We start from the raw sequence: 13,809 nt of genomic DNA on the forward strand, positions 1-13,809 counted from the left end.
GTTCTGGTCAGTTCTTCACTTTCTTGATTAATCATTGTAGGCTGCTTGTGTGTTTCTAGGAATCTGTCAATTTTGTCTAAATTGTTCTTATTGGCATGTAGTTTTTCAAAGTATCCTCTTATGAGTCTTTATTTCTGTGGGGTCAGGGTGATATCCCTTTCTCATTTCTTATTTTGTGTTTTTGCATCTTCTCTATTTTTAAATTTGTTAGTCTATATAAGGGTTTGTCAATTTTATTGATCTTCTCAAGGAATCAGCTCTTGGTTTTTGTTTATTTTTTCTAGTGCTTTCTTATTTTCAATTTCATTTAATTCAGCTCTGACCTTTGTTATTTCTTTATTTTTACTTCCTTTAGGGTTAGTTTATTGTTGCTTTCTTCTAGTTCCTGAAGTGTGCTTAGGTCTTTGATTTTATCTCTTTCTTTTTTTTTTTTTGATATATGGATTTTTTATGATTAATTTCCCTTTCAGTGCAGCTTTTGTTGCATCCTATAAGTTTTGCTAGGTTGTATTGTTATTTTCATTACTTTCACAGTAGTTACTGATTTCTTTTGAGTTTTCCTCTTTGACCCACTGTTTGTCTAAAAGTGTATAGATTAATTTCCATATTTTTATGCCTAATCTGGTTCTCTGGCCCTTGCAGATTTCCAGTTTCATTCAACTGTGGTCAGAGAAATGACGTTGTATGATTTCAATCTTTCTGAGTTCAGTGATACTTTCTCTGTGGCCTAGTGTGTGGTCTCTCTTGGAGAATGATCCATGTACAGTTGAGAAGAATGTAAATCCTGCTGTATAGGGGTGTAGAGTTCTATATGTATGTATTTGTTCAGATCCTCTATAGTATTATTCAAAGTCTTTTTCTTTATTGATTCTCTTTTGAGATGTTATGCCTAATGGTGATAATGGTGTACTAAATTTCACCACTATAATTGTAAAGGCATCTATTTCTGCACTTAGTTTTCCTGTGTTTGCCCAATGTAATTTGAGGTACCCTGGTTAGGAGAATAAATGGTTATGATTGTTCTTTCTTCTTGAAAGATAGCCCCTTAAACAATATATAATGTCCATCTTTACCTTTCATGATAGTTTTATATTTAAAGTCTATTTTGTCTGATATTAGGATAGCAACTCCAGCCCTTTTATGGTTATGTATGCTTGTAAGCTGTTCACTTTCAACCTCCTTGAGACCCTGGGTCTAAGGCTGGTTTCATGTAGACAGCATATAGATATGTCATATTTCCTTACCCATTCTGCCAATCTGTGTTTCTTGACTGGTAAGTTTAATTCATTAACACTCAATGGTATTACTCTCAAAGAATTACTCACATTAGCTATATTTTCTTCGGATTTTTCTTTTTAAGAGCATACTTTTGGACATAATGAGGGGTATGAGAATTTGGAAGTCATTGGAAAATGGGGAAATTTTAATGTAACAGGAAGCAAAAGTGCAAGCCAATGAGCCCAAAGGTTTGTTCAAGTCAGCAATATAATGTTGGAGATTTTCAGAAGAAGGCATGATCTTGTTTGTGTTTTGATGTTGGATTTTTAGCCTCCAGAATATGTGTGATAATACATTCTTGTTAAGCCAACCAGTGTTTGGTATTTGTAAGCACAGTATGAAAATCTAAAAATGTGGGTCCCCATAGTCTTAGGATATGAAATTTCCAAGTATGAAATGAAGAATAAATGGGTATGACTCACCCTAACTTTGGAACTATTGTTTTGCATAAATTTCCAATGATCATAACATCCTTTTCCCTGAAATATTCCTTAGTGTCATGGATGCTGTGATCAAATGACCTAATAAAATAACATTGCATTTTTTTATGGCATTGCAAATTGGTTTGACAAAACAAGGTCCTTGGACAGTTACAATATTTAGTAGAGCCCAATGTATACTAAAATGGGAACTCTGGGATTAAAACATGTTACATTAGACGTATCACAATGATGTTTATTCCCAGGGCTTCTCCATTTAACAACCCTATGTTGCCTTCTCTTCAAATTATCTATTGTATCTCCTGCATTCCACCTTTCTTTGTTTAGCACCCAATTTTTCGGAATTTTTATTTCTAACAACTCTATTCTGTTTCCTATCTTTTATTCCTTCTTTATGTTATTGATCTTTCTTTTGTCTTTCCCTCTATTCTGACCAAACTAGCCTTTTTAAAAAAAGATTTATTTTTTATTTCTTTCTCTCCCCTTCCCCAGTTGTCTGCTCTCTGTGTCCATTCACTGTGTGTTCTTCTGTGTCAGCTTGTATTCTTGTCAGTGGCACCCAGAATCAGTGTTTCGTTTTGTTGCATCATCCGGCTGCATCCGCTCTCTGTGTGTGCAGTGCCACCCTGGGCAGGCTGCACTTTTTTCACGCTGGGTGGCTGTCCTTATGGGGCGCACTCCTTGTGTGTGGGGACACCCCTGTGTGGCATGGCACTCCTTGTGTGCATCAGCACTGCGTGTGGGCCAGCTTATCACATGGGTCAGGAGGCCCTGGGTTTGAACCTTGGACCTTCCATGTGGTAGGCGGATGCCCTATCTGTTGGACCAAATCTGCTTCCCCAAAATTGCCTTTTAATTCATACTATATTCTTCTCCATATTCAGTTTACCATCTCATTGTAGGGACTCCACACTTTCACTGTTATAACTCTACACCGTTTACATAAGTTTAATATCCATTCTCCTAGATATCACATAGTTCCTTTGCGATTACTATCAATACTACTATTATACTTTTCACCATTGGACAGAACATCTCAACACAAAATGAATAAAGAAACAAAGACTTTGAACATTTTATTAAAGGAGATGACCCTAATAGACATATACAGAACATTACACCCAAATACAGCAGGATATGCATTCTTCTCAATTGCACATGGATCATTCTTCAAGATAGACCACTTGCTTGGCCACAGAGAAAGTCTCAATGAATTGAAAAAGATTGAAGTCATACAAAAGAATTTCTCAGACCACAGTGTAATTAAGCTGGAAATCTGCAAGGTCCAGAGACCCAGATTAAGCACCAAGACATGGAAGTTAAACAACACACTCATAGACAAACAGTGGGTCAAGGAGGAAATCTCAGAAGAAATCAATAACTACTTTGTAAGTGATCAAAGTGGCAACACATAATATAAAAATATATGGGATGCAGCAAAAGGTGTACTGAGAGGGAAAGTCGAAGTCATAAATTCATACATCAAAAAAGAAGAAAGAGCTAAAATCGAAGACCTAACAGCACACTTGGAGGAATTAGGAAAAAAACAACAAACTAAACCCAAAGGAAGAAAAAAGAAAGAGATAGCAAAGATCAGAGCAGAACTAAATGAAATGGAAAATAAGAAAGCATTAGAAAAAATAAAGAGCTAGTTCTTTGAGAAGATCAATAAAATTGATAAACCCTTTAGATTGATTAACAAAGAAAAAAAAACAGAAGATGCAAATACACAAAATAAGAACTGAGAATGGTGATATCACCACTGACTCCACAGAAATAAACGTCATAAGAGAATACTTTGAAAAAAATACATTCCAACAAGAAGGACAATTTAGAGGAAATAACAAATGCCTAGAAACACATAAGCAGTCTACATTGATGAAAGCAGAAATTGATGATCTCAACAAATCAATCACAAGTAAAGAGATAGAATTAGTCATTAAAAACCTCCCAACTAAGAAGAGCCCTGGGCCAGATGGCTTCACAGGTGAATTCTACCAAACCTTCCAGGAGAAACTAAATAATCTTGCTTAAACTCTTTCAAAATATCAAAATAGAAGGAACATTGCCTAACTCATTCTATAGTGCCAACATTACCCAAATACCAAAGCTAAACAAAGACACCACAAAAAGGACAATTACAGACCAATCTCTCTAATGAAATTAGATACAAAAGTTCTAAAAAAATACTCGCTAATCTTATTTAACAACATATTAGATGAATTATACACCATCGAAAAGTGGTTTCATTCCTGGTATGCAAGGATGATTCAACATAATTAATGCAAAACACCACATAAGCATCAAAGGAAAAAAATCACATGATCATAGCTATAGATACAGAAAAACCTTTGACATTTTGCCTTTCATCGCTGTAAGAGGTGATGTCCTGTATGTACAGTGGCAAGGAAATTTCTTTCATTTCTTCCTCAGTTTCTACATCCTTTCCTCTTTTTTAAATTTTTAATTTTGTCTTCATAAAAGCTTTAGAGCACAGTAATTCACATATACAATATAGGGGACTCCCATATGTCCAACATCAAACCCTTTTCCCCCTTCACCACCAATGACCTTTTTACATATTCACATTATATTTGCTGCAGCTGATATACAGGTATTGAAACATAGCTAACAAACGTGGTTCCATTTTGGTTTCCATTATATTTTATACTGTACAATTTATATTTTGGCCTGTACAATTTTCTAAATTTTTAGTTTCTTTATGTTTTACATTTATGGTTTACATTTTAGCCTATAGACTTTTATACATTGAGGTATAATTTAACATGTCCTATATCCATCATTCCATGATCCTGTGGGACACTTCCATTGCCCCCAGTTACCCTGCTTCCCTTTATTCTTTACCTCTCTCCTCCTCCCCTCAGGGCCCACAGTGAAAATCAATCTTCACTACTTGAAGGACCAGATTCACAGATACTTGCATCAATAATAAGGACTTGACATACTACACTGCCCTAATCCATTGGGAGCCATCAGTTTTCTTGAGAGACACAATTCCGTCTGGTTGAAAACATCAGGCCTCCCTAGGGTGTAGGTACCCCTTCAGACTTATAGTATGGGTCTCCACCCAATGGTATAACCCACTATGATAAAATGAGCACACATACACTCCCTAGAACACTGCCCCTGTGCTAGCTGCCCACTCTTAAGCACCCTAAACAGGTAATCCTTCCTTATTATACTTTCTAAAGAGTTTTCTCAACATTGTAGTTTTAACCACATACCTGACAATTTCCCATGTTCCACTCTTCCCCCAGTGATCCCCACAATTCCTTAGGTCATATGACCCATCCTACCAACCCTAACCCCCTCAAGGGGGCAAAGCCCCTCCCAAAGATATCCCTATGCCCCCATCTTATCTTTCCCTGTGCAAATACTTTCCTCCAGCTTATAGATTTCACCCATATAGGCATCAGCTCACAGTCTTCCTCTCCCCGTCATCTTCCTTTAAGCCTATCATCCAGTCTTTAGCTCTCTATGACAGCTTGGTTTGCCTATTTCATAGCATAGTGTGATGGAGTTGGACTCAGATATGACCTTTCTACACATGCCTCTTCTGTCAATTTTACTGAACCCGTGGTTGGTGGAAGGGTTGGTGTACACTCAGAAGTATTGAATCTCTGGACTGTTCATGTGACACCTGGGCCCTAAATATCAGCAAAGTTGCAACTCCTACTCTTTTGTTCATTGGACTTACTCAGGTCAGTTAACAGGGATGTGAAGATGGTCAAAAACCACACCAGGGAACCAAGAGTGCCTGCAACTGCAAGCAAGAGAATTACATCCAACATCCATGTGGAATCTAAGCCCCCTCTCAATATAGAGGTGGAGTAGACATTGCCATCCCAGGTTCCACAGGGTGGAGGAATAAAATATGGATTGGACTGGACTTATTGATATTCTACTATAGAACTATTGTGACTAGTAATGGAAGAAATTGTAGCATTGATGTGGAGACAGTGACCATGGGAGTTGCTGAGGGCAGGGAGAGGAAAGATGAGATGTGGTGTGGGGCATTTTCAGGACTTGGAGTTGTCTTAAATGATATTGCAGGAACAGATGTAGGACATTATATATCCTGCCACAAGCCACGAATGTACTTGGGGAGAGTGTAAATGACAATGTAAACTGTTATCCATATGGTGCAGCAGTGCTCCAAATATATTCACCAAAAGCAATGAATGTGCCACAATGATGAAAGAGGTTGTTGATGCGAGAGGAGTGGGGTGGGGGGTGGGGGTTATATGGGAAACTCTTATAATTTTTAATATAACATTTTTTGTCTTCTATTTATCTTCAGAAAATACAATTACAAATGATGGCAGTGGAGGCGTGGGCAGTGGGGTATACGGGAACCTGTTATGTTTTTTAATGTAACGTTTTATGTAATCTATTAACTTTAAAAAAGATAATTAAAAAGTAAAATAAAAATAAAAAGAGAAAAGGCTTTTGGCAAAATACAGCACCCTTTCTTGCCAAAAACACTGCAAAAGATACGAATAGAAGTAAACTTTCTGACCATGAACGAGGGTATTATGAAAAACCCACAGCTAACATCATTTACAAAGTGAAATCCTAAAATCTTTCCCTTTAAGATCAGAAACAAGACAAGTATGTACACTATCAACCCTTCTATTTAAAATTGTGTTAGAAGTACTTGCTTGAGCACTGAAGCAAGAACCATACATGAAAGGCATACAGATTGGAATGGAAGAAAACAAAATTTCACTATTTGCAGATGACATGATCTTATACCTAGAAAGTCCTGAGAAATCTACAACACAGCTTCTAAAAGTTGTAAATGAGTTCGTTAATGTTGCAAGTTATAATATCCATGCACAAAAATCAGTAGCATTTCTGTACACCAAAAATGAGCAACCTCAGTAGGAAATCAAGAAACAAATACCATTGACAATAGTAAATAAAAAAACAAATACCTAGGGATATATTTAACTAAAGATGTAAAAGACATATACACAGAAAATTATACAATACTGTTAAAGGAAATTCAAGAAGACTTAAATATATGGAAGAATATTCCACATGAAAAGATGCTCAAAATCACTCGCTATTAGGGAAATATAAATCAAAACTACCATTCTAATCCACACTCTATTTCTCCATCCTGTGGATCATGCTACTGGTATTCTGCTGGGTAACTGTCGTCATTAGTAAGAGAAGAAAATGTAGTACTGATGTGGAGAAAGCAGCCACAGTAGCTGCTGATGGTAGAGAGAGGGAAGAAGAGATATGATGTGGGAGCATTTTCAGGATTTGGAGTTGTCCTGGGTGGTGCTGCAGGGACAGATGCTGGACATCGTGTGTCCTGCCATGGCTCACTGGATGGACTGGGGGAGAGTGGAGACTACAGTCACTACAGTGTAGATCACTGTCAATCATGTGGTGCAGCAGTGCTCCAAAATGTGTACACCAGGTGCAGTTAATGTGCCACCATGATGGAAGAGGTTGTTGATATGGAAGGAGTGGGGTATATATTTTATATTTTATATGAATATAAAAATATTCATATTTTTTGAATGTAGCATTTAAAAGAAAAATATATATGTGGAAAAAAACTACAATGAGATACCATCTTACTCCTATTAGACTGGCAGCTATTTAAACAACAGAATACTACAAGTGTTGCAGAGGATGTGGATGAAAGGGAACCCTTGTTCTCTGTTGATGGGTATGCAGAAGGATCCAGCCATTCTGGAGGACAGTTTGGTGTTTCCTCAAAAAACTATTGATTTGCGATATGACCCAGGAATTCCACTGCTGGGTATAACCCAGAAAGTCCTACAAACATTTTAAGGAGTTGAGTATTTTATACATTCAGAGAGGAGAAAAACTGAAATAAATGACCTAGAAATTCTATACTGCCCCTATTTCATGCCTGAGACATGCTTCAAGCCCATGGTCTAGACAAGTTTTAATCTGACCTTCAAGTTTGAGTAGGAAAAATACCACCTATCTGATCAAATCAATCAAGTGAGGACAACATGGAAGTTGGAAGAAGTACTTTCCTGGGAAGCCATTCCCTGTCCAAGGAGAAGAAGCCTCAAACACTGGCAGGAAGCCCTTCCCTAGCCCCCTTTCCTCCTGCACTTGGTCAGAGGGTGCCCTTCCTACAGGCATACACTGCTCCACACTCCCTCCAACATTGTCAGAGCTCAATGCTCACAGATTGCATTTGATGGGTGTCTGGGAGCTGGGAAAATTGAGTTGGTCTAGGGATTGAGCTAACATAACAATGTGAGTTAGAATTAGTGGACAGCTCTTTGATAAATCCTGCATTCCAATGTGATTTTTTATTTTTTGTTTTATCTTTTTACTGTAAATGATCAAAAATATAGAAATAATTACACAGCTTAGGGATCATTATATTCTGTTCAAACTTGTATTTCCCACAGGTCAGGAAATCAGACAAGGCCCTCTTCCCCAGGAGGTCCCCATGTGCCTCCTACAATCATAGCCCCTCCCTCCCTGGAGCAGCAGCCACTCCCCAAGTGCCTAGAGACAGATATCTGCACACTTCTTTATGGCTCATCTTCCAACTGCATCTGGAAATACTAAAATTCTGTATTTTTATTTTCCCTGTCTTTCATGCATATTTAATTTCATGTGTTCCTTTTCAATACACCCTGCCTATTTTCACAAATGCCTAGTTTTGTTATCCAGAGATAGTAAGAGCAACAGGCTTTATATAAAATTTCATATGTGTCAGAAACTGTGGTAACTGTGAAGTAATAGTTAATAGACCCTTAAACTCACACTTATCCTCAAAAGATGGCAAATATACTAATTCCTAAGTATCTTGTGTCTACATTTCCTCATTCTGAGGAAACATACATGTTGGCTTTGAGATTTTGGGAGATTCTCCACCTGATTGGCTTTCCACTTGTTTCCTAAATCTTCAGCTTGATTTCACAGAGTTTTAATTGTCCAACTATATTTGTCCAGCTCTATCAATGTGCTCTAACAATTTGAACAAACATCCCCAAATCTCAGTGGAATAAAAGTATAACAAGAAATGTCTATAAATTTCTCACTTGATTGTAAGTTTCTCAGGTGGGAAGTCTTCATAAGGAATGGTAGATAATTCTTACAATTACTCAGGAACCCAGACACCTACTGATTTGTACCACAGCATCCTCTACAGACACTTCCATAGATGCAGAATTGGAGAAAATTTGGGATTCCAGACATGGTGTATTCTACTTGTCCAAGCAGCATAGTTTATAATTGTGCACATTCCATTTGTCATAATCAATCACATGGAACTCGCTGATATCAGATGAAAGGAAATATATGCTAACTGTGATCCCAAGAGGAAGGGGAAAATTAGGCACGTGTGGATTGCAATTCTCTGCTTGCTTAGGCTGTGTCACCTCTCTCTCATACAAACACACATACTCAGACACAAACACAGACAAGATCTTACATCTTTTGAGAAATACCATCAAGACGTTTGAAAATATCATATTAATGATATTGTGAACATGGGCCAGGGGTTTGTACAATGTTGTGTCCAGTAGTCAGTGCAAGGTGCTGTCCTTCCATTTTCTGACCGATCTTCAATTTTCTATTGAATGGAGATGAGCGTGAGGCAATATTTCCTTTAGCAACACTAAATTAAAATGCAATGGTTGTGGCTAATGCAGTGAAAGGTTTGTGTAAAAATAGAAAAAAAAACATCCAAAATCTGATGAAAATGAGGGAGGTTGGAGGTAAAGTCAGGTCAGTGTTACATTGAAGCATCTAGTGCATGTGTTCAGCAAGCAGGTGGAGATGGATTCAACAGAGCAGCTAGAGACTCAGAGCTGATTTATAAAGCAGATCTCAATACGATGGCAAGAGAATTGTCAGAGTAGCCCACTTGGCTCTGTGGAAAAGGAGAGATGACCAATTGAAGAGCCAACAAGGATCCCTCTGGTGCATTGGAGGGGATTAAAGACATGTGGATGTAACAGTAGGCAACCAGAGACGGGATTGATAAGATCTTCATCCTTCCAAGAGCCAAAGCAGAATGTGCCATGATGGAGAAGGTGGGGAGTGACCGTGCCCAGGAACTGGATTAGGACATGGGAAGAGGAGCATAGGGGAGCAGACTCAGGACAGACTCAGAGAGGAGACATGGGCTTGGATTCTGTAGACATTCTGAAGTAACAGGCTCTGAAATGAGGTCTCATAGCCTGGTTCATGGGTTACCATCAATATATCGAATATAAATTATGAGGTTCTCCCAGAACTGGCAGAAGTGTTAGGATCACAGTTTGTGATATGAGATGTGGCATTCCCCTAGTAGAGGAAGCCTGGATCCTGGCAGTAACTCCTTACCTTGCCCTGCCCCTCCCCTCTAGCTTAGAGATTCTGGTCCTCATCCTCCAGTAGGACCCGGCCAAGTGAATAAAACACTCAGGAGTTTCCCCAGAACATTTAATTAAACTGACTATGAATCTAGGATTTCCGAAGGGTTATCTACCTACTTCTCATCAACGAATTCAGAAGCTTTTAGGGGCTATTCATAAAATTAAAAACACTAACAATTTTGGAAAAAGTAATAGTCTCACTAAAATCTTCCAGCATTGCAATGACTCTTCCCTACTTCAGCATCAGAAAAGAAGGAAGATATACAAATTCTGGCATAAATAGGGTTCTAGGTATATGTTGAAATCCTTAAATGCACATATTATAGTAAATGGAGCCATCACACTCTTTCTTTTTTAGTTTACTAGATTCTTTTGTCAGATTCTCAGGATTGAGAGAGCCAAACAAATATTAGCTACTTTATCTAATCAAATGTGCAATGCATAGGAAGGAGAAACAGGAGTCAGGCATATGGAGATTGAACTATGACCTCTATTTCTTAAGATGTTGAGAGAGAGGAGACCTGGAAGAGCTGAGGTGTGTTACCCTAATGAATTTCCTAATTTTTAAGTTCTTCGTGAGGCAAACCTGAGCAGAAGTAATTGGTACTGGTGTAATTGATGTGTCCCAATATGGGAAGCTCCTTGACTCTATTAAACCACAGCTCTAGCTTTCTTGAAATTCTGTTTTGCAGGGCCTCAAACCTCCAACCTACTGAACACTCAGTTAAAATTTATCTTCCATTCTGGAAGCAAGTGGTACTTTGGGGAAAGAGACACTCTTACTCTACTCAAAGATCTCTGTGCATGGAGAGAAAATCATGAAATTGGAAATGTATCAATACACTACATTTACCAATTCCTAGTGAGAAAGAATCTCTAAAAAACAGGATATAGAACAATGTTAGTGAATGGTGCAAGTGTGCAAAGGTGGTTAATTAAAGGTTTCTGCAGATGGCATGTGAGCTTCAATGTGATAAAAATAAAATAATGTAATGTCTTCTTTTACAAAGAACAGTATATTGTGTGGAGGACCTGAAAACACACCTCCCGTTCCTCCAGCTGAAGAGATATAGGGAAGCGTACATGACTCAACTGATAGAATGTCCATCTACTTTATGGGAGGTCCAGGTTTTGAACCCAGGACCTCATGACACATGTGGTGAGCTGGCATATACATGGCACTGCCAAGCTCAAGGAGTGTCATGCCACACAGCAGTGTCCCCTGCATAGGGGAGCCCCACATGCATGGGGTGCACCCTACATTGAGCGGCCCTGTGCAATAAAAGCACAGACTGCCCAGGAGTGGCACCACACACATGGAGAGCTGATGCAGCTAGATGACACGACAAAAAGAGAAACAGATGCCCAGTGCTGCCGAGAATGCAAGAGGACACAGAAGAACACACAGCTAATGAACACAAGAGAGCAGACAATGGAGGGGGAGAGAAATAAATAAAATTAAAAATTAAAAAAAAAAAAGATATAAAGCACCAAGTTCTCAGCTGTTTTTTTCTGCAGTCATTACCATGTTTATGTGGAAGGTAGGAGACCTGTGAGCCAAGAATCAAGCTTGGGAGTAATACTGAGGAGGACCAGGCCCTGGAAGATGCAGAAAATATTTGATGAATTACTTTGGTTTGAGGACACCTGAATGGCCTCCTAAACCCAGGTAAAGAAAATGAATTAGGGCCAAAAGAAACATACAGACCAGTGCTGATTTTGACATGTACACGTTGGTGTGGAAGATAATCCAATGTGGAATCCATTATGGATGGGACATTCGCCCTGGCAGAGCCTTCCTGTTGGTTCTAACTTGGGTAACAAATATTGCCCTAATCTAGTATCCCACTGAGTTCTCTTCCTGATTCTGATTTGATGGACACTTACCAGGCTGCAGTAACCTTTCTAGTTCTCAATCCTGGTGTTTACTGGCAGAGCCATTCTGCTTACATAAGGACCACCTGGATGTGAGAATGTTTTGTCCTAATATAATGGAACTTTATGAATTCAGGCACTTCCATGGAAGGCACACAATCCTAAATCTAGTGTGGATATAATATAGATGTAGAGGAATCTCCAGACCTAAGAGGAAACCAGCCCTTCATATCTCTCTGCACCTGTTCCTCTGGCTGATACCTGTGTTCAGTGAATACTGAAACCAACTGCAGCCCAGCCCTCCGGCTGCCCTACTAGGCTCACACTGTCTCCTCAATGTGTCTCACTCATCAATGCAAGGCCTTGCCACCTGTTCTCAGAATGTCAACCTGCAAACAGAAATTGTCCTGGGTGAAACGAGTGGAGATGACTAATTGGCTGTTCAGAGGTTTGCATTGTGTGTGGTAATAGTGGCATTACTATTGTATGAGATACATGCTAGCCCTTCCTTGGAGCCTGGGGTCTCAGTTCATGTTATAGCTATGAAGATTAAACCAGAGGCTGCATAGCAAGGTCTCAGAGACCCTCCAGGCTTTATTTAGTTCTTGTTCAGAACTCCCCGCCTAGACAACTGCAAGCACAGACATCATGGTCAGGAAAATGTTTACACAAATCTACTATTTCTTGAATGGATATGAACTCACTTAATGTATCTATTCCCCATAAAATGACCTTAAAAACAGTGATAAGGAAAACCCAGCTCAGTCCTAACTCTATGTTGATTCACTTGTGACTCAACCAGATAGTGGAGTCCTAAAAAGTTTTCACTGGTCCTTCTGTAATTCCTACCTCTTGCCCTTTACCCTCCCTCCAGGAAATAATTAGTTTTCTTTTATTAATAGTTTTATGGCTCTATTAATCATATAACAAAAAGTCTATCCAATTAAATTATATAATTCAATATTTTAATTATATTAACAAATATGTGCAACCATTACCAGAATCAATATTAGAAATTTTCAATCCCTTCACAAAGAAACAGAATACCCTCTAGGTATCACCATTTTATCCTTCCACCTCCCATTGAGCCCTAATTAACAAATAAACTATTTTTCCTCTACAAGTTCCTCTGTTTGGATATAATATGAAATGAAACACAAATTTTATGGTATTACCATGAGAGACTTCTTTCACTTATGAAAATATTTCCAGGGTTCATCAATGTTTTAGAAAGAATCTATAATTCATTTTTAAATGTATTTTATTATTAGAAGATATATAGATTACATAAAATGTTACATTAAAAATGTAGGGTATTCCCATATGCCCCACTGTACAAACCTCCCACATTTCTAACACTAACAACTTCATTCATTATTATGGTACTTTCATTGCAATTGATGAACACATTTTGGAGCATTGCCACAAAGCATGAATTATAGTTTACATTGCAGTTTACACTCTTTCCCATTCCATTCTGTAGGTTATGGCAGGATATATAATGTACTGTATCTGTCTTTGCAGTATCATTCAGGACAATTCCAAGTTCCATAAATGCCCCCATATTACACCTAATTCTCCCTTTCCTTGACTTAGCACCTCCAGTGGCACTGTCTCCACAATAATGATATAATTTCTTCCATTGCTAGAAACATAATATGTCTTGTGACATTCATACAACCCAAAATATCTCACATTAATCACTTTCACAGGTACAATTTTGTAATATGAATGTATTGTCAATAATATTCTATAATCACCACCAAACATTACAGAAGATTTTCACCATCTCAAGCACAATTCTGTGACCATTAATAATTCCT

This window comes from Dasypus novemcinctus, chromosome 19 (assembly GCF_030445035.2).
Source record: "Dasypus novemcinctus isolate mDasNov1 chromosome 19, mDasNov1.1.hap2, whole genome shotgun sequence".
NCBI lineage: Eukaryota > Metazoa > Chordata > Mammalia > Cingulata > Dasypodidae > Dasypus > Dasypus novemcinctus.